The sequence below is a fragment of the Vigna unguiculata genome, chromosome 4, assembly GCF_004118075.2.
Source record: "Vigna unguiculata cultivar IT97K-499-35 chromosome 4, ASM411807v1, whole genome shotgun sequence".
NCBI lineage: Eukaryota > Viridiplantae > Streptophyta > Magnoliopsida > Fabales > Fabaceae > Vigna > Vigna unguiculata.
In genome coordinates, this window is record NC_040282.1 from 12,148,624 (window position 1) to 12,166,513 (window position 17,890).

Here is a 17,890-nt window from a genome sequence, read left to right on the forward strand (position 1 = left end):
TAATTGTAGATGAAGACGAAAAACAATAAAGAGACATAATTTCATAGTTTAATTACTTCTTTCAACAACAATACAGAGCCAACACCAATGTTACTACCAAACTCATGATCTAATACAACTTTATTGTGTAGGCTTCCCTTGGCTGTATCAGTTGGGTCTTGACGTAGTCATTTTCCACATAAGCGATAAGTAAATAATGGACTACACCAAAATCACTACATCAAAAATAACCTTAATAGTGATGAGCATGTCCCCAAGGCCGTTTGGTTTGCATTCTTTGACAACATAAGCCACAAAAGGCAATCTATTCATTGATTTTCTCTTTGATAGTGGAGTTATATTTTTAATGTCTCTATCGTAAACTAAACTTAGAAATTATGTGATTTTAATTAATTAAAATTCTATCATAAAAACTTTAATAGCAGTGGTTATACAGTAAGGAAAAAAAATGCTAACCGTGGTGTTTGATGAAGTTTTTTGCCCATGTCCATCCATTGGTATAGAAATCTTGTGCATGACTGGCAACAACCATGTTGTTCAAAAACTTTTGTGTATTATGTGTTTCATTTAACTCTCTGTTAAGCAAAACAGCATGAGCATGTCCAGCAGGGCCAGGGATGAAAGTGGTGTTGGCGTTGCACCGTTCCAAAAATTCTTTCAAAACAGAATCATCAACAGCAAGAGCCTCCCAATGATCCATTTTGTCAACCAACAGTGGTTTCCACTTTTGCACTTAATACTTAAAACGAAAGACAAAAAAAAATGGTGAGGCAATGATATTTTAACGTAGATAATGACCAAGGTGGTGTGCGATAATTGAAGAATGCACCTACATATGTGTAGTTCAAGTAGAAGGATTGGTAACATCAGCAAACTTTTATAGACTTTAAAACATAACCCCAAATGACCAATATGCCCTTCAATTGTTTTTTCAACATGGCAAATTTAAAGCTTTCTCATTTTGCTTTCTTTGAAAGAGTGTGCCCTGTTACATTGCTTCTCACCCATCACACAGAGAGATCATTAAATGGCTTTTACTTCGTCCAACCTCCTTCTTCAAAAGAAATTTGCTTTGAATGCAGGAGAAACCAACCATAGCAAAACGCAATAAATGTTGAACCTAACATTTTGCACCTGCACAAAGAAGTTTCATATAAACTTGTCCGACGAATCGAGGTAAGTACTGTTTGAAGGTGAATACATAACTAGAAAACCTAAAACTCAATATATATTTTTTCCTTGTTAAAAAATGAATGCATTTAATACTATCTATAATAAGGTCTTGTGGTATGGTTTTCAAAGGAAACTTACTAAAATGACCATAAAACGTAACTTTGTCCTACTATGTATGTTGCTGCATTAGAAATTAGATGAGTATGCGTTGTATGGATTACTTGTAGATGGATTACTTACAAGAAAACAACGCAATAGGTTTGGAGGACATCAATTTAATAGAAGAAGATAGGGATAGTGGAACTATCTTCCACGAGGAAGGCATTCATAAGACAACGAAAAGCACTCTAAGGATGTCATTTCTCTGTGTGTTGGAATGTATTTTGATAGTGTTAACGACGTCAAGAAATTTTACAAAGAATATGCTATTTGAAGTGGTTTCGGGACAAGAATCAAAACTTCAAGAATAGACGATGACAATCATTTATGTTACTTCAAATTAGTGTGTTCGCGAGAGGGAAAGGTTGTGTCCTCCATACCACCTGAAATGAAGACACTACCGACACAAAGAAAACAATGTCATGCGATGTGTTGAAGACACTTGTACATTTGTGTGGCTATTTCGAAGTTGGTTGCGATGCATGGGAAATAAAGCCCCTCAAGGAATTGTCACTAATCAATGCAAGGCCATGCAAAATGCCATTGAAATTGTCTTCCCCAACACACGACAGTGTTGGTGCCTTTGGCACATCATGAAAAAACTACTAGAAAAATTGGTGGGATATACCAAATACAAGGAAATCAAGCATGGTGTAAAACAATTGGTATGAGTCAGATAATGCTGAAGATTTTGAGAATGGGTGGGCAAAATTCATTGAAAAGTATGATCTACAACTTAATGAATGTCTTTACACTCTTTACGAAGAAAGACGTCGATGGGTTCCTTGTTATTTGAAATGTCATTTCTGGGCAGGCATGTCCACAAACCCTAAGCCTTTTAAGGTTTAGCCGCGAAAGAGATTCCGCCACACTGTGCTATCTTCTGTGCTCAACGTCTTTTGCTACCTTCCTTCGCCAGATGAACCACTCCAAAAACCATTGTCATTGCTAGTGAGAAGAGAAACTACGAGTGCGCGGAGAGAAAGGGGTGAGAAGAGAAACTACAAGTGAGTGTGCGGGAGAAAAGAGAAATTGTTCAAATTTTTGAGTAAAAAACCCTTCGCCAGACGAACCACTCCTTGCCTGTTAGAAGACAAACTACGACTGTGCGGAGAGAAGGGGGTGAGAAGAGAAACTTCGAGTGAGTGCGTGGTAGAAAAGAGAAACGGTTCAAATCCTCGAGTAAATGCCACGTCTACATCTAAAATGGTTTTATAAAATTAATTTTAATTAAAAAAATAAAAGCCACCTATGCATGCCATCTCATGGAGTCAAAAAAGGAGTCAGAATATGGAGTCAGTTTATCATTTTCCTTAAAAGAATGGATTAGATACATGCTCTTCTTACAAAGATAAGAAGAAAATTTGATGATGAGAACTATTTACTCCCTTCAACTTTAGCATCTTGGTGTATGCTTCATTAAATTCACTTTTCATTTTCGAAAGAAAAGAATAGTCTAAATAAATAGTTTAGTCCTAAATTAGTCATTTTAAGCATTATTAATTCCATCCATAGTTTTCATAAAAAAAATATATTCCTAGTTTTATCATTTTCTTACTCATTATTTGTCTAACATAGTTTAAGAGTAATATAAATAAATATTTATATAATTTAAGAGTGATGTTACTAAACATTGTTCTTGAGAAGAGTAACATTTGGATAAGATATGTGAACAAATATTCTCATATGATCATGTGTGTTATTAAGTACTTTATTATTTTAAGTATGGTTTATTCATCTATTGTTATATTTTTAGAAATTAAATGAAACGTAAAAGTTTTTCTACACATTATACTCGAGTTTAAAGACATAAGTCCAAAAATTATGTTATTGTTCACTATATAAATTATACATAGCTCATATTCTCTTGTTCGATGTTTTAATATATATATATATATATATATATATATATATATATTGTTATTCTATATCATTTAATATTTTTACTATTGTAATGATCAATATTTGTTATTTTCTAATATTAAAGAGAAAAGTGGTTATAATATTGTGACAATCAAATATGAGTTATTGGAAACAAGGGTAAGATTTTGAAAGTTAAAATATTAAAATGATGAATGTATTATTCTATTACAAAATAATTCTTAAAGTCTACTTATTCAACTATTCTAATGCACCTGAATTAGGTTTCGTTATTCTCATGAAAGGGAAGATGAGGCTCAGAAGTATATTCTCAATGTTTTTGTTTTTTTTATTTGTGTTTTGAATTGATATTGTAACAATGAGTTCATTTTGAAAAATGAGTTATGTTTATAGAGAAAACTTAGGTGAAAAACCTATTAGTCCCCTATATCGTAATGTCAAGGAACTTGATTTCAAGACTATTATGGAAATACTGATTGTTAAGAAGGCTTTAAAAAATTAAAATTAAATAATACCAATGACATGACTATCTTAACCATCAAATGGAGCTTAACAACACACTATCTTCATTTAATGAGAAGACGTTCACATAATTGATATTATTTATTTCTAAATGATTAAATTCTAAAGCTTTTGCACACTTTTTTGCACACTTTTTACATCAAATGAAGCTTAATAGCACACTTTTTTGCACAACCTTCATTTTATGGTGAGATAATCACATAATTAATATTATTTAATTCTATATTATTAAGTTCTAAAGTTTTTGAAGTCTCCTTAACCATGAGCATTTTCGTAATAAACTTAAAATCACATTCCTTGACATAACAATATAGGGGGTTAATAGGTTGTTTATCTCAATTTTTTCCTATAAATATAAATCATTTCCAAAATGCACTAGTACAGTAAACATATATTACATCGGTTTTTTTGAGCATATTACATCGGATTTTTCACCGATGTTGTATCAGGTGATGTAATAAGTGGCAAACATATTACATCGGTGGTATGAACCGATGTAATATCATATTATATAACATCGGTTAAAAGAGAACCGCTTTAATATAGAATATTAGTTTTAAAAAAATTATTTTATATTACATCGGTTGTGACTTTAAACCGATGTAATATGTACCTTTTTCTTTTCAATGCAGTATTAGTTTCTAGATGCTAAACCATATCCTGAAAATAAACAATTAATTCCAAATTGCAAACAATTGAATAATCTCGTAATTGTCGATATCAAATTTCAATCAACCTTTTGATCAATTTCTTTCTTCTGGAATCAAAACACATTAAAGCAATATTCAATAACATTTAAGAATACCTATGTGAGCCCAAATTTTTAGATGACATTCTGATGAAGCACGCAGATCAACCAATTTCAGAAAAGATGAACAAAATTTGGGTCATAAAAAATATTCTAAGTTATATTACATTATATTAAAATTAGGCAAGAATCATAATAATGTATTTTTTTACACTGCACGTGATTGGTTAATTAGTAATAACAACTCATCCTCATCTTCATTAAATTTAAATACATCCACCAAGACCGTATACATTTCACACTACAATTTATTGTATCAAATCACCATCTCCCTCCATACATTACATTAATTTAGTGAACCAGAAACATCTCTATCTCACTTCCAAATCATTACACTTCACTACTATGTTACCACATTGTTCCCCAACTCGCTCGAGCATTCAAAGTTTGTCATTTTTTTCTCTGATCTATTAGCATTTATAATCATTATTGTTTGAGATCCCTCTTCCATATGGAACTGAAAAATTGATGAGTTTCTTCTTTTATTAAACAACTCATTTTTTATATTTATTGATTCATGCACTACTCATTATTAAATGGAATTACATGGACACCTAAAGCATACTAACTGTTGAATATAGTAATTCACAGATTTACCAAGACTTTTACAAAAGAAAGAATATTAACCAACTTACAAGTGAATATTCTTCTTGAACCCAACACCATTGTGGAAAATCTTATCCAATTGGTAAAACGTCTTTGTTTGACCATTGTTAGCAGTCACCATAAAGAACTTGCAAGCCAACTTAACATCCTTCTTAACTCCAATACTCTTGAGATACATGACATCCAATTTATAGTGCCCCCTACCTCGTCATTCTCTACAACCTCTTTAAAATAGTCTTTGCCTGTGATTCACAAATGATATCATAAGTCAAGGACAATTGCACACACATACAAGAAAATGAGACAAATAATGATAAAATGGAAATATAACCACAATCCTGCTTTAGTGTAATCTTTGGTCCACTCAATAGCCTTTTACGAATCATGAAAGAGAAAATAAAGAAGGACGAAGGGGGAGAAGCCACACTCACGTCTTGGTGTGTATACTTATAAGCCAAAGCTATCTTGGACTGCATGTTGCCACCCTCAGTGATGAAGTGGTGATATAAAAATGCCTTCCCATTGCTTCCCTCTCTCACAAGACCACATTTCCCAAATAAACCCTAGAACTGATTGTGCGACGAGTGGCCAATCTCCACTGCGACAATAATCTCTATGGTGTCGTCTTCAATGAGAGCGGGGCTACCAGACACGAGCTTGTTGACAACGGAGTTATAGATGACATCATATTTTGAGAGAGGTTGGGGGTCTTCGGCGGGAGGCTCGAAGATAGGGTGTCATGAGCCAGTGTCTTGGTCCTCCTCGGATTTGTGGGCGTCTCAATTGGGATGGAGGGCTTTTATAAAACCACCTACTCGGAGCAACGCGCAGTGCGATTGAGACCCAAGACTCCTTGGCGGTGCGATTGGATCTGAGATAGTGTGACTTGATCTATGAGACAGTGGAACTGGTAAGCAAACAACGGTGTGCGCCGTGGCGGAAAAGTAAGTCTAACAACAGCGAGGTAAGGGGTTCGAATGGGAAAAAGTGATGTCCATGACGACTTCGAATGAAGGATCCATGACGACTTCGATGGAGGAGTGTGTGAGGCACAAATGGAGGAAACAAAGATAACCTAGGAGAAAAACAAAGAAGTGAATGGAGCACGAAAATGAAGAAGGTGAAAATGTTCAAAGCCAAACGCTTCCTGTTTGATTAGAAGTGATGCTACATCGTTAGCCAGGATAATGGATGTAGTATCTAGTTCAATTTACAAAAAAATGAGGTTTTAATATAATTTTTATTTTTATTTTCAAAATAATGGGATATTACATCGGCTAGACAAATAACCGATGTGATATAGTTCTCATTATTTATAAAATTGCCACCGCGAAATTAATTACATCGTTTTTGTGATAAGTGATGTTATATCCTGCTGTTATATCACTATTTTGCACTAGTGATGAACTCGTATATAGAAACACACTATAGAATATAAAGAAATGACAAAATAGAAAAAAAATGAGATGAAAAACTTATGGGTCCCCTATATGCCAAGGAATCTAGTTTTAAGGTTGTTACAAAAATACTTTATTATTAAGAAGGCTTAAAAAAATTAAAATTAAATAATATCAATGACATAGTTATCTTAGCCATTAAATGAAGCTTAATAATTTTTTGCACTAACTTCATTTGGTGGTGAGACAATCATATATATATATATAATTTTTTGCACTAACTTCATTTGGTGGTGAGACAATCATATATATATATATATATATATATATATATATATATATATATATATATATATATATATATATATATATATATATATATATATATAAAATTTAATTGTAAAACTTTGCAGTTTTCTTAACCTTTAAGCATTTTTGTAATAAATTTAAAATCACATCCTTGGCATAATAATATAGGGAATTAGAAGGTTGTTTATCCCATTTTTTATCTACAAATATAAACCTTTTTGATAATGAACTCATGAATGAAATATTAAATATCAATTTGAAACACAAATAAAAAACATTAAAAAAAATTGACTAACAAATACTATAAAATATAAAGAAATTATCATCATAACATTAGCAAACATTTGGATATAATACAACCATTTCAAACTTAAAAAAACATCAATGATGCATAATTAATATAATTAAGAATGTCAACTTTTAGATTATGACCTTCATTTTGAGTAGAAGATAAAGAAAAATATTATTTTTAAATTTCCTTTAACTAAACATATAAAAATGAATAGTTAATACCTGTCAAAAAGTAAACTGTATCAAGTTCAGAAAAAGGAAAAAACATGTAGTAATCGATGAAAGTAGAATTAGCACATATAGTGAGAAAGAAGATACCTTTGGAAGGTTCCTTGAACCTTCATACCTGTCAAAAAAGACCTTGTTGAATACAATTTTTGAGAAAGAAAAACTTTAACATGGATTTGCATGATAGAAATGATTTGCATTATCTGTAGCCACTGTTTTCATCGATGTTCTCTTCCAACAGAAAGGAGGAAGAAAAAAAAAATAGGAAACAAAAAAGAAAAATGAGTGAAACATATATTCATCTCACAACTTACCTTCAAGAAAGAAGAACACGGTACAAACAATTCTCTCTTTCTTCCTCTTCTCACGAACAAAGTTTTCTTCTATTTAGGTTAGATTTCAACTTTTCTTCTCTTAGTTTTGGCTTTTCAAGAAAAAAATAAATTTGGTTTTTCAAGAAAAAAATGGATGCACCGTTTCTATAGCCAATAGGAAGGGTCTCACATGCACTACTACATACTTCTTCTTATTAAAATTTATTCTTTTTTCTCTTTGTTTCGGCTTTTCAAAAAATAAATGAATGCACCGTTATTATAACCAATAAAGAGGGTCTAACATGCACTGCCACATACTTTAATAAACTATACCTTATTATGTGACATGTTTTTGTTTTTTTTATGTATTTTATATTTAAGTAAGATTTTAAAATTCATCAAATATTATTTTATTTTCATTCTTTCTAAATCACTAAAATCAATGTTTTAGTTTCTTATAGTTTTTCATATTATAATATTTCACATTTCGTATAGAAAGTTTATGTTTTTATATAATCAATTGATTTAATTCAAATTATATACATAAGTGTTAAATTGAATTTAATTCTTTCGAACATTTTTTACGCTTTATAAATCATAAAATAGACAGATTTTAATATAATTAAAAAACATAATCTATATTTTATTATATTACTTTATAAATACTTAATTTGTTTGATTATGCACAATCTAGTAAAATATACTAGACTAAGTGTAATTTTTTTATTTATAATAGATATAAATACAGTAATGAAAATAAATAAAAATGTAATAAAAATAAATACAAATGAATAGAAGTAAAAATTGTGATTTTCAATATTTTAAAAACATTGAAGTTAAATTTTAAATATGAATTTCCAAAAATTTAAAATCACAATTTTAAACATGGAATTATTGTTTCTTTTGTTTCCGTTGACTTCATTTTCTTTTACTGTATTAAAATAAAATAATATAAAATCAGAAATCAAACAATTAAAAAAAAAATCTATAAAAAAAGATCGCTATTATGACAAATATTGAAACGGGAAGAAATATATATATATATATATATATATATATATATATATATATATATATATGCATTTCCATTTCTATATCATTTGAAAAAATTTTTTCTTCTCTTACCTCTGAATTTAAGTTTCCAAGTAAAAGTAATGTGCCGTTGCCACGTCCAATGCGAGGCTTGCAGTGTATCAGAGACTTTAACAGATGGATCTCACGTGACTGTTTAATTTTATTTATTATTTTTTATATATTTTCTGTTATTGTTGGATTTAGAATTAAGAGTTTTTTCTTATATTTTATATTATTTTATTTTCATTTTTTTCTAGATCATTATTTTACTATTATATAAATCCAGTAACATATAAAAGAAATGTATATTTTATATTATAATTATTTTTTATTTTATTTTCTTGTGTAATCAATTAATTTGATTTAAATTATATATATAGGTGATGTTAAATTTAATTTAATTTTTTATAATGTTTTGGATTTTTTTTTTTGAAAAATCATGCGATAGGTAGATTCTAGTATAATTAAAAGATATAGAATTTCTTTTAATCTTGTTAAATATTATAATTTGTTTGACTGTGCACCTACATAAACATTCTAGTCAAAAGATATGAGACTGATAGCGTAAGTTTTCTTATTTATAATAAGTATAAATACAGTAATGAAAATAAATATAAGAATTATGATTTCCAATATTTTAAAAAATATTAAAATTAAATTTTAAGTATGAATTTCCAAAAATTTGAAATCATAATTTTAAACACTGGGATTGTTCTTTTGTTTCTGTTTTTTTTTATTATTATTATTTATCACCTCCTTTCATTGTTGTATTTAAACAAGACAATGAGGCTGAAATATATGAAAAATGATACTTCCTTGAAAAAAAAAATTAATCTAACAATTAAAAATAAATAAAATTTAATCTCATAATTTATTATAAAAGGAAATAAAATAAAAGGATAATTTTATAATTTTCTTTTGTATTAAGAGTATTTTTAGTTAAAGAATAAATTTACTTAACTTTTATGTTTTATGTCTTATTATATGTAACATTTTTTTAATAAAGAACAACATTATTAAAATTATCTTCTGAATTAAATATTTTTTATATTAGTTCTTTTTATATATTATTTTTTAACTTCTATATTAGACAATTTGTTAATTACATAATGTTTACAAAAATATTAAAGCCACATTGATTTTCATAAAAACAATGAATTCATATACTAAAAGAGAAATTTAAAAATATTTTAAATATTAATTAAAATAATGAATATAACAGTAAAGATGAAATGTAAATAAAATTTTTTTAGATAAAAAATAGTAAAAGTTATAATTCATTGAGTATTTAATTTAAAAATATATTTCATATTTAAAAAAAATTATTGATTTATAAAATTCTATAAGGATGATTTTTCAAATAATATTCTCACTTGTAACAATTTTCTTTTCTCCTAGAGATAAATTTTAATGGATTAAGATGAATTGAGATTCACTTTTTTTTTTTTCTTCTAAAAGTTGTAAAAAGGTTATGGGGTCATTGTACTATAAGTAACCATGACGAGAGGAATTTCCTCAATAGTTTGGACTATAAAGTTAGACTTATATGTATCTCTATTGTCATGCAAAATAAATTTAAAAACAAGTTTTCTCACAAGTTAATATTGTTATCACTTGTTAATATTCTCCTCAAGCCATATCGATGAAATTCAAGCTACTACATTGTAAAAAACATTATATTTCACCCTTGCCAATAGTTTGTGCAAAAGGTAACAAGAATAGTGTGTGAGGTCATATTGATAATTTACCCTTGTCAATGTACTTAGTTATCTCCAATATTATATTTGACAGTGTGTATGAGAGGATCGAGATCATACCGCATATGTTGATAGATGATTGAGTTCGTACCTGACCAAATAAAACAATGTAAATGCAGTACTCAGGAATTAACCCAAGGTCATCTCTCAGTGACCAAACATTTCATTGAAATAACCTTTTCAGATGCAGTTCAACACAAAAGGGTGGGGGGTTGGCAGTTTCAGATTCTAGAATTATGAAAATAAATTTAAACAGTTTTGCAAATGTTAATAAAAAAGATTAAAAATAGTATTTACTTCCTTGAATTTGAATGCAATTTCACTCATCAAAGGTCACGTTATTAGGGTTTTGATCTCACCCAATCCACTCGTTCAGACCCATTTACTGAGGGTTAAAAACATGTTTCAATATGCAATTAAGCAATGCATACATCCATTCATTTGTGGCAGTCAACCCAATTCATTAAGCATGAACGAAATCAACCAAGAACAGCCAACCTAATCTGTAATTAAGCATTAACAGAATAAAAGTAACCATTCATCACAAAATTAAGATGAAGAGAGGCAAAACACGAATTCAAAACAGAACCTCAAAGTTCAATTGCATCTCCTTCAAATAGTCAATACACTAAGTTAGGAGGCCATGAAATTTGAATTACAAACCAAAAGTAAATGAAAATACATCACCATTATGAAGATAACAGACTGCGATAGTGTGCAAACTGCTAAAAAACGTTCTAAAACGTGTGGAAAACGAGTGAAAACAAAAACACCCCAAATAGGTGTTCTCTCAAAAAATTAAAAATGGAGAATGAAGGAGAGAGTGTTGGTTGTCCATGAAGGAGAAGACCTAAAATGTGGTCATATCAATTATGTCACTCCTATTTACAAAAATACCACTCAGGACTGTAAATTTACGAAACTGTCATTCTACCACTCAAAATTACAAAAATGTCACTATGGACTGAACTTGTAAGACCAATGACATGGACAAGCTGATTAACATGGCGCAGACGTGGCAATGATGTGGAAATCACGTGACAATTCTCTCTTGACCTTAAGATAAATGTTAAGCTCCAAAATTTGCTCCATATAATACCTAAAAACAATTACAAACAATAATTAGACCAATTAATGTCAAATTACTCGAAATTCAGAGTAATGGCCCAATAAAACCCAAATGAATGCACCGTTACTACTCCAATAGGGAGGGCTTCACATGTATTACCACATACTTCCTCTTATTAAAATTTACTCTTTTTTCTCTTCGTTTTGGCTTTTTAAGAAGAAATGAATGCACCATTCCTACAGCCAATGAAGAGTGTCTTAGATGCACTCTCACATACCTTTAAGAAATGATACCATATTATGTGACATGTTTTTGTTTTATTTATTTATTTTTATGAATTTTATGTTTCAGTAAGATTTTAAAATCCATCAAATATTATTTTCATTCTTTCTAAATCATTAAAATCGATGTTTTAGTTTCTTATAGTTTTTCATATGATAATATTTCAAAGAAAGTTTATTTTTTTATATAATCAATTGATTTAATTCAAATTATATACATAAATATTAAATTGAATTTAATTCTTTCGAACATTTTGGACGCTTTATAAATCATAAAATAAACAGATTCTAATATAATTAAAAGACTTAATCTATATTTTATTATATAACTTTTTAAACTTTTGTAAATACTTAATTTGTTTGATTGTGCACATATATGCGCAATCTAGTAAAATATATTAGAATTAGTGTAATTTTTCTTATTTATAATAGATATAAATACAATAATGAAAATAAATATAAATGTAATAAAAATAAATACAAGTGAATAGAAGTAAAAATTGTGATTTTCAATATTTTAAAAACCTTGAAGTTAAATTTTAAATATGAATTTCCAAAAATTTGAAATCACAATTTCAAACATGGGATTCGGATTATTGTTTCTTTTGTTTTCGTTTACTTATTTTTTTTACTGTATTAAAATAAAATAATATAAAATCAGAAATCAAACAATTAAAATATATATATATATATATATATATATATATATATATATATATATATATATATATATATATATATATAACAAGTATTGGAATGGGAAGAAACATATATTTGTTAGGGATGTCAATGGGACGAGTAGGGTACGGGTAGTAGCTCTTCCATACTCTACCTGTTGGATAAATATTCGCCTCGTACCTGTATTTATATTCGTCGGATATCCATTATGTGGGTACCCATATAATTCTTTGATATTCACGGATATCCACGGGTACCCACGGGTATTTAAAAAAAATAAAAAATAAATATTTAACAATAAATTTTAATGGTAAATTCAAATAAAATACAATACATAACATTCATAATTTTCAAACAAAGTTCAAATAACCCATTTAAATAATGTTGAATGACAGTTTACAAATAAATTATTTTTTTTAAAATCTAATTGATAAAAAAATAACTAATTCAGAATCAATTATATGTTAATATTTTAATCATTTTTTATTTTTATTTTTTAATTTAAGTTAGAGTATTGCAAATACAAGTATCATGGGTCTGGATACTATGATACTCGTATCCACCCCATTTACATGCGAGTATAAAAATACATGTACCCGTTACATGCGAATATCTATTTCAATATTCATTTACTATCCGTTACAGATTTTATGCACGAATACCCACTGGTACGGATTTTTTTGGAATCTCTAATATCTACATTTCATTTCAAAAAACTTTTCTATTTCCTCTTCTCTTATGAGGTTGTCACGACCAATACAAGTTCTGGACTTGCAGTGTACCACAGACTTTAAAAGATGGATCTCCTGTGATTGTTTTATTTCATTTATTATTTTTTATATCTTTTATGTTACTGATGGATTTTAAAATTAAGAGTTTTTTTCTATCTCATTATTTTATTTTCATTCTTTTCCAAATCATTCTTTTACTATTATAGAAATACAGTAAAGTATAAAAGAGATGTATGTTTTAGATTATAATTATTTTTTATATTATAATTATAAAGTTAGACTTACATGAATCCATATTGTCATGCAAAATAAATTTAAAAACAAGAATTTTCACCTTTTAGTATAGTAATCACTTGTTAATATTCTCCTCAAGCCATATCAATGAAATTCAAGCTACTACACTGTAAAAACATTGTATTTCGCCCTTGCCAATAGTTTGTGCAAAAGGTAACAAGAATAGTGTTGGTGAGGTCATATTGATAATTCACCCTTGTCAATGTACTTAGTTATATCGAATATTATATTTGACGGTGTGTATGAGAGGATTGAAATCATACCGCATATGTTAATAGACATTATTATGGTATTTGACGGCTGTCACTACCATAATAAGAAGGTTAATATGGAGAATAACCAACCATAAACATCTCCATAGTAGGACTAGCCTACCTGACACAGACCCATTCAAGTAAAAAGCCACACAAATTGTATAAAAACTGAAATGGACTGTATGTTATCCAATATGATTCAAATGTCAATTGCATTGTTCAATTCGACTAAGACAGTCTGGTGAACTAGATATAATTGGATAAAAAACTATACGGTTAAATAAATATACAATAATAACATCTCAAAAAAACTCAAAGAAGGAAACAATTAGACAACAAATGGAAAGGAGGACTTACGCGGTTGAAGACTTGAGTCGAATTTGAATAAGAACTAGTTGGAGAGAGAGTGATAGGCCTCAGTTGATGCTAGAATGGATGCTACCATGCCACTTGGAAGAAGGCTTTGAAATGAGTGAAGAAAAATCCTCACTTGAAGCTCACACTTAAGATAAGTCTCTGAGAAATACAAGACATTTTGTCTGTCATGATTGTTACCAGAGTTTTATTACTATTCAAATTCTGTTTTATGTTTTACAAGAAAGGAGGAAATAAAACAATTAAGAAACGAGAAAGAAAGCTAGAACGACTTTTTTGTTTTTCTGGGTCCTTCTGACCAGTTATTTGTAAAATTGGGTCATTTGATTTTTTTTTTATGAAACAGGGGTAAGTCATCATAGGGGATGACAACATTAAAGGTGAAGTTGTCCTCCCCAAAGCTAGTTTCATTTTTTTTTCAAAAAACAAAGTCGTCAGGCACTTGCACGGTTTCTGAAAATCTGAGGTTTAAGTCGTCCTCACAGCTGACGACTTCACTTTTTGGACTATGCCGCTACCGTGTGGGCGACGTGCTCCAAGTGATGGGGTTCCACAACAACGCCCCATAGTTTCGCCGCTTCGTGAGGAGAAAGAATGTGCTCCTGAGCATTGACAAAACGGACGAGTCGGAGCTGCAGAACGTCGTGGAGAACGCCTCAGTGCTGTTGAAGGAGTTCAACACGAGTGTGGTGGAGTACATGAACTTCGTGGACACGAAGTCGATCCCAGGGCACTACGTGATTTATTAGGAGCTGTTGATGAAGGACTCGCGCCATGCTCCCTCTAGCGATGTGCTGGAGAAGTGTTGTTTGATGATGAAGGAGTCGCTGAAGATGAAGTCGTCAACTGTGAGGATGACTTCAACCTCAGATTTCTAGAAACCGTGCAAGCGCCTAACGACTTTTTTTTTTTTAAAAAGAAAAAAATGAAACCGACTTTGGGGAGGATGACTTCACCTTTAATGTCGTCCTCCCCAATGACGATTTATCCCTGTTTCACAAAAAAAAAATTCAAACGACCCAATTTTACAAATAACTGGTCAAAAAGACCTAAAAAAACAACAAAGCCAAGCTAGAACACTATCAACCAACATACGCTTTTTTATGCTTTTATGCTTAAGGAGTAGAGTTAAACATATTCATGACAGAATTGATGAGTTAAGAGTATAGATATTTACCTCCAAGAACACACTTTGCAAACAATTGTCTCACTTTCTTCTTCTTCTTCTCCTTTCTGGCTAGGTTCCTTTGTTTAAGTTAGAAAACACTTTTTTTTTCATCTCGTGAAATGAGTTGGGTTTCTTAAAGGAAGGTATCCTACCCATCTTTTCTCTTTTCTTTCTAGGTTAGGCTTTACAAGAAAAAGCAAAGCATCTGCAATGCAAGACCACCACTGTCAATACAGGTGTATGACGTGCAATACCACAAGCTTTTAAGTGGTATGTGTGACTTGAAAAAATCGATTTCAACTGAGAGATTTTTATTTTATTTATTTTATTTTTATATATTTTATGTTACTTTTGAATTTTAAAATTAAGAGTTTTTTTATCTTACATTATTTTATTTTCATTCTTTTTAAATCATTATTTTACTACTCTTGTTTTTTATTATTTTATATTTTAAGACTATTTGAAACATATAATAACTTAAAATTCTTTTTAGCAACACTTTTTCTAAATTTTATCAAATTAAATAAATATTTTTTTTATTTCTTAGAAGACAATTATTCATTTTTTTTTTGTTATAAAATAAAACTAATAATAGAGAGTAAAAGAAAAGGAATTAGTGAGAATGAGAAGCATTAATAATAATCATTACCAAAGACCAAAGAGGGCAAAATCCCTTTTTGTAGATACAAAAGGTAACACAAAGGATACAAGTCAAGGGTTACAATAGTTAATGCAAAAATTTTAAATAACATCAATAGTAATTAATGATGATTAACTGTTAGCAAGTCAATGGACATCCATTAATTTCATAACACTCCTCCTTGGGTGTCTAGATAAGAGAATATGCCTCGTTAAAACCTTATTAGGAAAAACTCTTTGAGATAAAAAATCTAGTGAAAGAAAAAAGAGTACATCATTCTTTATTCTTCAATATAATATTATTTATGACATTTTCTATTTCTCTCCCTCATGTAAACATACATCATTAAGATAACAGATTCCAATCTTATGAACCAATTGCTCAAAGCTTTTCCTTGGCAAAGACTTTGTAAATAAATCTGTCAGATTTTCACATGAAAAAATCTTTTGGATCTCTATATCACCATTTTTTTTACGATCGTGAGTGGAAAAGAATATTGGAAGAATATGTTTTATTCTATCACCTTTAATATATCCTTATTTCAATTGAGAAATACATGCATTATTGTCTTCATATATTGTTGTTGATTCCATTTCTCTTGATGATAGATCACAAGTTTGTCTCACATGTTGAATTATAGACCTTATACAAAACACATTCATGATTTGCCTCATGTAATGCTAAAATTTCTACACAATTTGAGGATGTAGCTATTATGGTTTGGTTCATAGATTGCCATGAAATTGTTGTGCCATTGCATGTGAACAAATATCCTGTTTGTGATCGACCATTGTGAGGATTTGATAAATAACTTGCATCTGCATAACTTATTAGATATGATTTTGAATCATTTGGATAAAATAAGCTCATATTCATAGTGCCCTTAAGATAACAAAGTATATGTTTTATTCTACACCAATGTCTTTTTGTAGGTGAAGAATTGTATCTTGCTAACAAATTTACAACAAATGATATATTAGGTCGAGTATAATTGGCAAGATACACTAGTGTTCCTACAGCCATAAGATATAGTACTTCTGGACCAAGAAGTTCTTCATCCTTTTCTTGAAGTCTAAAAGGGTCTTTATCAACATCTAATGACTTTACAATCATTGGAGTGCATAATGAATGTGATTTGTCCATATAGAACCTTTTAAGCACCTTCATTATATCAATCTCTTGATGTACAAAAACATATTTGTTTAAATACTCAAACAAAACTTTGCTCTTCTAAGATCCTTCATCTCAAATTCTTCTTTAAGCAATCAATTGTCTTTGTGAGCTCATTAGGAGTTCCAACGATGTTTATATTATCTACATACACAACAATTATGAAAAATTCATTTTCTAATATTTTCATATAAATAGACGGACAAATATGATCATTTTTATATCCTTCTTTTATAAGTACTCACTAAGACAATTATACCATATATGTCTTGATTGCTTTAATCAATCAAGGGAATTATTCAATTTTATTGGATAATCCTCTTTAGAATTTGCCATGTTGGATAAATTAAATCATTTAGGGATTTTCATGTTAGTGGCTTGAGGTGTTCCTTTAAGTACCCATTTGTACTTTTCTTTAGGAACCCCATAATTCTTAAAATAGTAAGAATTAGATGCATGACCAAGTTCAGAGCAGTATGTGCAGGTGATAGATGATGGTTTGCTTATGTTTAGAAAATTTCTAGTGCCTAATCGATTAGATTTGCCACTGTAGCCTATTCCTTCTCTATTAAGAACACTTCTTTAATATCCTAGCACTACATCAAGATTTGATCTACCCAAGGTGAATTTTGAGAGGGTTTTCATTAGATAATCTATCTTTTCTAGTTGTCTTGGACAATTTTCACATTTGAGAGAGCTTGTGCCATATTT

General features: G+C 29.5%; 1 long non-coding RNA gene across 2 annotated transcripts; it reads right to left on the reverse strand.

Moving 5' to 3' along the window:
* Positions 1–5,042: 5,042 nt before the first annotated feature.
* LOC114182711 lies at positions 5,043–7,763 on the reverse strand. Of its 2 annotated transcripts, XR_003604171.1 has the most exons (4): positions 7,689–7,763; positions 7,465–7,492; positions 5,581–6,224; positions 5,043–5,391 (listed from the first exon to the last, which is right to left on the reverse strand). It is a non-coding gene; the product is annotated as an uncharacterized LOC114182711 (long non-coding RNA). The 2 variants fall into 2 exon arrangements; XR_003604172.1 differs by lacking the exon at positions 7,465–7,492 and having other exon boundaries at positions 7,689–7,756.
* Positions 7,764–17,890: the final 10,127 nt, after the last annotated feature.